Source organism: Amborella trichopoda, chromosome 3, assembly GCF_054954075.1.
Source record: "Amborella trichopoda isolate Santa Cruz 75 chromosome 3, AtrichopodaSantaCruz75HAP2 v2.0, whole genome shotgun sequence".
NCBI classification, from domain to species: domain Eukaryota; kingdom Viridiplantae; phylum Streptophyta; class Magnoliopsida; order Amborellales; family Amborellaceae; genus Amborella; species Amborella trichopoda.
In genome coordinates this window covers 48,466,596-48,475,525 of record NC_142338.1, presented here as the reverse complement: position 1 = coordinate 48,475,525, position 8,930 = coordinate 48,466,596, and positions in this window count along the sequence as shown.

The window sequence follows — 8,930 nt, the reverse complement described above, 5'->3', positions numbered from 1 at the left end:
TGATGTGTGTGGGGGTTCCAATGGTCATTTAGTCTTTAATGCGTGTGGGACATCCAATGGTCATCTAGCCATTGACAAGATGGAGGCTTGGGAACTCCAATGGTCATCTAGCCATTGACAAGATGGAGGCTTGGGAACTCCAATGGTCATCTAGCCATTGATGAAATCGAGGCTTGGGATATCCAATGGTCATCTAGCTATTGATGAGATGGAGGCTTGTAACAACCTATGAAATGCATGTAACTCTATAACAAGGGCCCTCTTACTCATGTAGCTAAATGGGCCCTCTTACTCATATAACTTGTAGCTAAATGGGCAGGCCCTCCTACCCATAAAAGTTAGCTTTTTTTTTTGCAGCACATTTTTAAGCCTCTCAATGTACTTTTTTTATGCAATTCCAGCAACCAAACCAATGGGTTAACTCTCTCTCTCTCTACTCGATTTTATTTCTTTCTCTCTCTAATACATCAAGACCCTAGTGTATATTGTGTGGGTTCCAAGCTTGAGTGCATAGAACTTAAGAACATTGTTATAAGACCTTTTTGTTTTCCTGTATCTTGAGGACAAATTGCCCTTCTTATGCACAACAAATACTCAATTAAAAGGGGGCAAATATCGTCTTGAGATAGTGCTCCTACATTCCCGAAAACAAAAAGAGTTCGAGATCCTATTTTGTAAATTATACCTTTTCCTGCCCCTATTTCACTCACCAAAACTCCAACAATTCAAGACAATATTTCATGGGTGAAAGAAAGGAAACTGCCATGACTTCGTTGAAGGTCATGAATCACGACTTTACTCGACTTGAACGCTTCAAGATCTCTTTTTGCACTTTTAAAGTGGCTTATATAGTCACTGAATCAATGCCTGCACTACTGCCACAATCGTATGACTCCACTAACGAGCAAACTCACTCATACAAGGGACGCATGGAGGATGACTATATATGTAGGATTCATATCGTAAATGCCTTGGCGGACACGATCTATGACATGTATGCCTCCATTGGCACGACAAGAGAGCTAGGGGAATTACTTGAAACCAAATACCTCACGGAAGAGTCTAGTAACAAAAGATTTCTATTATCTAACTTCCTAGATTTTAAATTCATTGAAAACAAGCCTATACTCTCTCAAGTACATTAGTTGCAGCAGCTTGTAGTCAATGAACTTAACGATTGTAGTATTTCTTTGGATGAATACTTTCTAGTTGGCTCAATAATTCATAAGTTACCCCCCATCTTGGAGAGTACCAAATGAAGGTGAAACACAAGAAAGTTGATCTTGATTTAGCCTAACTTTAAAGATTTATTCAAATTGAAAAAGAGAATAGATTTATGGAAAAGAAAGATGAATCAACTAATGTTACTCTAAGGCAAACCTTGTTGAGCAAAAATCAAGTGCTCTATATACAAGAGGGTTTTCTTTTCTATGGTCTATAATGAAAATTATAAAGACCAAAAGTCTATTGCCAACAAAAAGAAGAAAAAAGCTACTTGCATGTATGTGGAAAACCGATACATTTTTCAAGAGAGTGCCAATACCGAAAAGGGCTCAAAAGGCTTAGAGACCAAGTGAACTTGACTACTAAAGAAAATTTTATAGCAATGGTCATCAAAGTAAATATGATCGATAAAGACAATAGATGGTGGGTTGACAACGGCGCTACCATTCATATGTCTAACAATCGAGACATATTTAAGACTTTTAAACCAGTGGGTGACGGTAATTCAGTTCAACTTGAAACTCAAGCTATAGCAAATATGCTTAGAAAGGGAACAATGGAACTAAAGTTTAGTTCAGGCAAGGCACTCACCTTAGAAAATGTGTACTACATATCAGACATGAAAAGAAACCTTGTTTCAAGATGTATCTTAAACAAGAAGGGCTTAAAAATGGTCATTGGGTCTGACAAACTAATCTTGACAAAAAATTATGTATTTGTTGGCAAGGGATACTCGTGATGGGATGTTCAAGTTTGATCTTGTTAATGAATGAATTTTTCTTCTGCATATGTTGTTACTTCTTATAATGTATAGCATGGTAGGTTAGGACATGTTAATTATACTTCAATTAAATTTTGGTTAAATTATGATTAAATTTCTAATTATGATGGATTAACTGAAGAAAAATGTGAAGTATGTGTACAAGCTAAAATTACTAGAAAATCATTTCTTTCAATTGACAGAAATAGTGAATTGCTAGGACTTTTCCGTAGTGATATATGTGATTTAAATAATGTTATAACTAGAGGTGGTAAAAGATAATTTATTACCTTTATTGATGATTTTTTCTAGATTTTCTTATGCTTATTTTCTGTGACATAAAGATGAGGCTTTTGAAAATTTAAAGTTTTCAAAACGGAAGTTGAAAATCAACTTAGTAAGAAAATCAAAATTATTAGAAGTGATAGAGGAGGAGAATATTTGTCAAATGACTTTAATGAATTTTGTGAAAATAATGATATTATTCATCAAGTAATTGCTCCATATATCCGTCAACAAATTGGACTAGCGGAAAGAAAAAATAGAGCTTTAGTTGATATGGTGAATGCAATGCCATGCTTATCTCCTCTTCTTTGCTTTTGAATTTGTGGGGTGAAGCTTTATTAAGTGTATGCTTTATTTTGAATAGAGTGATAAGACTCCTTATGACTTTGGTTTGATAAAAAACCTTCTTTGAGTTTTTTCAAAGTATAGGGTTGTCTTGCATATATTAGACTTCCAGATCCCAAAAGAAATAAATTGACTCCTAGAACATCTAAATGTGTTTTTTTGGGATATTCTCAATTCAATAAAGCTTATATATTTTTTAATGTAAATTATAACACATTTTTGGAATCTAGAGATGCTGAATTTTTTGAAAATCTCTCTTGTAAAAGTGAAGTGAATGAATCAAGTAGCATGCAATATGAAAATAATCTTGAAAATGATGAATATGTTGATGAAGAACATGTAGAAAATAATGATAATGATATAACATAATCAAGAAGAAGTAAGATAATTAGAAGTGATCCATCTTATAACTTTGGACCTAACTTTTATATTTATATTGTTGAGGCTAATCAAAATAAAAATTAGAGTTCATTACCTATAGTCTCAAATGTGGAGGAAGATCCAACATCTCTAAATGACGCTTTGGCATCTCAAGATGCAATTTTTTGGAAAGAAGCAATAAATAATAAAATGGATTCCATTATAGCTAATAAAACTTAGAAATTGATAGATCTTCCACCAAGTTCTAAACCCATTGGTTGTAAATGGATTTTTAAACGAAAAATGAATTCTAATGGTTCTATTAATAAATATAAAGAATTATTAGTTGCTAAAGGTTTTAAACAAAAAGAAGGCATTAATTATTTTGGACACATATGCACATGTGGCAATAATTATACCTTTTTCTGCCCCCATTTCACCCACCAAATTTCCAACATAAAATGTAATTTTGATACCGCAAAGCCTTGTGATGACATTAAAATATATTCTTGCCCCTAATTATGAAATTTAAAGTTTCAGAAATTGTGGCGATAACAGATCTATTAACAATTAAAAATCTTGAAAATATATAGTTGAGATAATGTGTTAGAAGATGAGCTATTTTTAAGACTATAAATCCCTTATTTTCAAGTCTATGAATCTCGAGGTCGAGATGGTCGATTTGATAGTTTTCCAGCATAAAAACAACCTTCACTAGTTGGTTTGATTTGATAGTTTTCCAGCATAGAAACAACCTTTACTAGTTGGTTTTTTAGGTGCACCTTACCCGCACATTATTGTTAATGTGTGAATATTTTGTTAGTATTGATATACATCATTATGGATACATATCAATATTGATATGTATGTATATGGGTATATATATATCTCTTGATAAGGTTAGGTGTCAATATGTATCTCAAGATTAGTTAGTAATTATTCATAATTGTTGGTATCTATCTAGAACTGTTATTAGCCATATATTTATACGGGTTTTGTATATTCTTGATTAATTAATAAAGAGAGAATTCTCTGCAGTATTTTGAGCTTCTAATATAATGTTGAGACTTTATATAAATTTTTTAAATCTAAAATATAGAGGATAATTCCCTAAATTTAGATCCAAAAAAATTCCAAACAGGGACTCTACAATATGCTTGAACACGAATGCTACAATGGTTCACATCTTGCTTATTTCGTTGAAATTGTTATCCCTTCCGAGACGCTCATTTGCTAACATGTGGTATGTGAATAAAAACTAATAAGTCTAATGAATATGAATAACTATTTCTAATTTTCTTAAAAAAAAGTATCTTTATAAAAAAAGATATAAAATATATTATATCATTGTAATCAAATATAGCTGCAGTTGGCATACGGATGCATATGTAGCTGTAAAAGTAAGGTGCACCTTCAAATTTTATCATGGTATATAATTTTGATGTAAAATGTTATTAAGATTATCTCAAAATCTATTTTTATATCTAATTATAAAATTTTAAATTTCAAAAATGGTTAAATCAAGTAGATCTATAAACATATGAAAATCTTAAAAATGGACGGTGTAGATAATATGTTGTAAAATGCACTATTTCTTAGGCTTAAAATCTTTTTATTTTCATGATCATACACCTCGATGTCGAGATGATCAAATAATGAGATGCATCCATAGTTCTACATTATAAGGTTGCATCCTTATGTAAACTTTTTCCATTATAAAAATATTATTATATTTTTAGAAATTTGTTTTTAGTTATACAAACTTCTTTTTTTCTAAATGACATTTTTAAGACCATCAATTATGAGCAAAAAAAAAAATTTTCTCATTTTTTGTTATGGAAAGATTTGATATCTATCTTCATATTCTATGTAAATTAAACCATGGTTAAGAGTATGCCATATAGTATTCATTTGACTGGAAATTAGGATAGCTACCTTCCAATTTTAGAGGTAGAAAGATTTGACTTTAAATTATAAAGGACTTAAAAAGATAACATTTAGGAAAATTATCTATAATATCACTTAAATGCTTAAGAATGCAAAACTTACCTCTTTTTTTTTTCTTGTGTTTTGTTCAAACTGGATTGCTTGGGGTGAGTTATAATGTTCGAATTTTTTTGAGAAGACACTCTTACAACTACCCATTTTGAAATGGACCTGGTTTCTATGCGGCCAAGCGTGCATATATAAAAATGCGGTTTTATTGATAAATCTATTTTTGAGATAGATTTTTGAAGTTAATTTTTTAAGGACACGTAATCTCTAATATGGATATCATTAATATGAAAAAATACGTAAAATTTAAAAACAAGAAATAATAATTCTAGTAAGAATACATTTGGACCATTACTCTCCATTGTTTTAAGATACAACACCTATTTGCATCCATCTTTAAGATTGATGCTTTACACTTTTTGGACCGCATATATATAGTCATGTGGCCTTACATGCATGAATCAATTTTCCTTTCGAAAATTAAAAGACAAGAATGATTGTGACACCCATTTTGTAAAAAGTAAATGGTCTCTCTAGATAATTTCCTTTATATTAAATATAAAAATATATTATTTAAATATTATAACAAAAAATATATAATTATATTTATTGAAATATTATTAAAATATTTTAAATTAAATATTATTTAAATATTAACACTGTTAGAGTCGAGGTTCAGGTTGGGTTTACATGGACCCAAACCCAAACTCAAATAGTGTTCGAGTCCAAAATTTAGACTTTGAACACTATTTGAGTTTGCGTTTGGGTCCATGAAAACCCAACCTGAACCCCGACTCTAACAGTGTTAATATTTAAATAATATTTAATTTAAAATATATTAATAATATTTCAATAAAGATCATCAAGGTCATTTTAGGGTTAAAAAAAAAAAAAAAGACAAAAAAAAAGAGAAAATTTGATACGGGCATAAATTTGAAAGCCAAAAAAGATTTCGAGATTTAAAAATTTAAGGGATGTTATTGAAAGTTACCTTAATATTTACAATCTATGTTATCTAAAACCGTAAGAAATGCCTTTATCTCTTTATCTATTATCTATAGTGAAACCAACCAAAAATTGGACCGTTTCTTTTCAAACTAAGGACATTATTTCACTAGGCACATATAGAGTGTGCATGCTGCATTTATTTTTTTAAAATGTTTTGATAGGGCTGCAGGTTTACTGAAATAAGTAACACCTCACCACAAAAAGTCACTAAAAATTGCAGTTTTAGCACAAAAAACCTTCAAATCGATCATCTTGGCCATGACCATGTGTTTGTGAAAAATCAAAAAAAATATTTTGAAAAAAAAATTGGTTTCAAACCCTAAAAATAGAGTATGTTGTAACATATTATCGAAACCACCCATTTCGCCCTAAAAATAAATGTTCACAATTCTGTAAAAACTCTACTAATTTTTAGCTTCGAATCTTATAGTTTGAATTGCAACTGATTTGTGAGTCATCATAGAGATTTGTGATGCCCAAAGTGCCTTCCAGACGAAGATTTAAGATGAGGTTTTACTTTGTTTTCATGAAGCCTAAGCTTTATATAATCTGCGATGATTACTCCTAGATAGTTTTTAAGTGAGGCTAGCCGCATGGTCATTCGAAACCAATGACCATATATGGGTAATGAAAAATGATTCACAAGAAGTGTGCAACATTAAAAGGCATGTCATAACATTAAAGAGGTTTTATTTTAGATTGTGTGTGCAAGTATGTCTCAACATTTAAGAGGTTTTATTTTAGATTGTGTGTGCAAGTATGTCTCAACATTTAAGAGGTTTTATTTTAGACTTTGTGTTCAGTTAACTAATCCCTATCTACCGGATTTCACATCTAATGATCAATAATAATTGTGATGTTCTTATACTAAAAGTTAAGAGCCTTATCTTATATATTTGCATATCGAAAAACTTTAAAAAGATGTTGAGATGACCAAGATTATCAAATAAAAAATAGTATATAATCTGTGTGGTCATAGTTGCAACCATGATCATTTAGCTTATCGTCATGCCATCAATGGCGAGGACAGTTGCTAACTTCATCACCATTGAAGTTATAATGATCATATGCATCTTATTACCAAGTAGATAGCTCATAGAAACTGCTTAGTATTGCTTTGTGTGTATTTGCGACTGCTTAATATATAAAACATAGTATAAAACGAATAGATCGCTAAAATCAACTCTAAAGAAACATAACAATAAGGATATACTATGTTTTGTACAATATCAATTAATTTCGTACAATTCCATTTCATAGTAACATTAACACGTGCATAGCTGGTGTCCCTACTAGTATGTTTTAAAGGTACTTTATAAAATAGATGTGGCAAAAGTTTTACGCTGGTTGTCAACCTAACACAACCCTCCTCTTATCTCTGGGCTCAGGACCATCGTGATCGACTTGGGACCGACATGGTCGAGTTGAGGTTATTGTCAATATCTTGAGTCGATAATTCATGAGAATTGAGAGATTGAGGAAGATATGATACATAAATTAGAGTTGGATGGACAATGTAGCGATGAGCTTCTAGAGTCTTATGTGATCTTCAAATAGTATGAAATTGAAAGGAAAGTTATATAGGATAACCCTAAGACTAGGTATGGAATGAAATGTTTGGTGGTCATGAGACAATATCTTCATAGAATAAATGTAGTTGAGATAAGGATATTGAGATGGATGAGTGACAATACAAGAAATGATAAATTCGGAATAAATACATAAGAGGGAACTTAGACAATGAGACAAAGGAAAGTAGTATTAGGTGTCTAGAAATTTATAATATTGACCTAGAATAACAATAGTTAGGAATGGTGATTTGGTTCAAGTGGAAGGCTCTAAGAGACAATGAAAAGGCCCACAAAAGATATGGATGAAAGTAGTGAGAAGTGATATGGTGACTTATAGTTTGATTGAGGGTATGACCCTTGATAAAGCAAAATGGTACAACAAAATTCGTATAGCCTAATCCAAATAGTTATGATAAGGCTCAAATGATAATGATAATGATAGTTAAATACTTTTTAAACACGATCTATTTGAATTTATAGGATATAATCAGCATTTTCCCAAGTTTATCTCAAAGATGGATATTTGGTGCGTTGAGAAACTGTTCTCTATGCATGAAATACTTTTCCAATATTAAGAGATGTGTTTAGGGCAAGGACATGAACTTTACAAGTTTAATTCAATGCAATATGTTAAAAAAAAATGCTGTAAACTTAAAATAAAAATATAATTAAAGAAATATTAATTAACTCAATACATGATGCATAATTTTCTTTAAAAGTTTATTTTTACTAAAGAAGTGTATTTGAATGCCCAAAATCTATCTACATGCTTAAGAAAAATTAAAATACTATAAATAAAGCTATCATACAATAAACTATAAATACTATTAATTTATATCTATATTGCACATTTAAGGCATGATTAGATGTACCACGCCCTTTTTCTCGAAGAATTGTACATTATAAGATCATTTATATTGTTACAAGCAGGCCATAATTATTCCTAGCTATTGGAAGTAAAACTAAGTGGCTTGAGGTATATCACAAAGTTAAATAAATTTTATTGTAGATTTTGTACCTTGTCAATGGCATACCCCAACCACCCGATTTCACATCTAATGATAAACAACGATTATACTCATCGTATCAAACGAATGGTCTTATTGTATACTTTTCCTTCTGTTTAACCCCTTTGTATAGAAAATGCCATCGAGTAGTGCCCACTTAATGACTAGTTTTTCCTAATTCCGTTTTCATTAATTTCGGAATGGCTTAAGTTTGACTAACTTTCAAAAACCTAGTTTTGATAATCCCAGGTTCAATCAAACACAAAATATTTCAGACAAGTTATTCAATATAGGATTTTCCATTACCAACTATCTCAATCTCAACACTACCAACCAGCTTCTAGTTATCAAACACACTTCAATAATAGTGGGAAG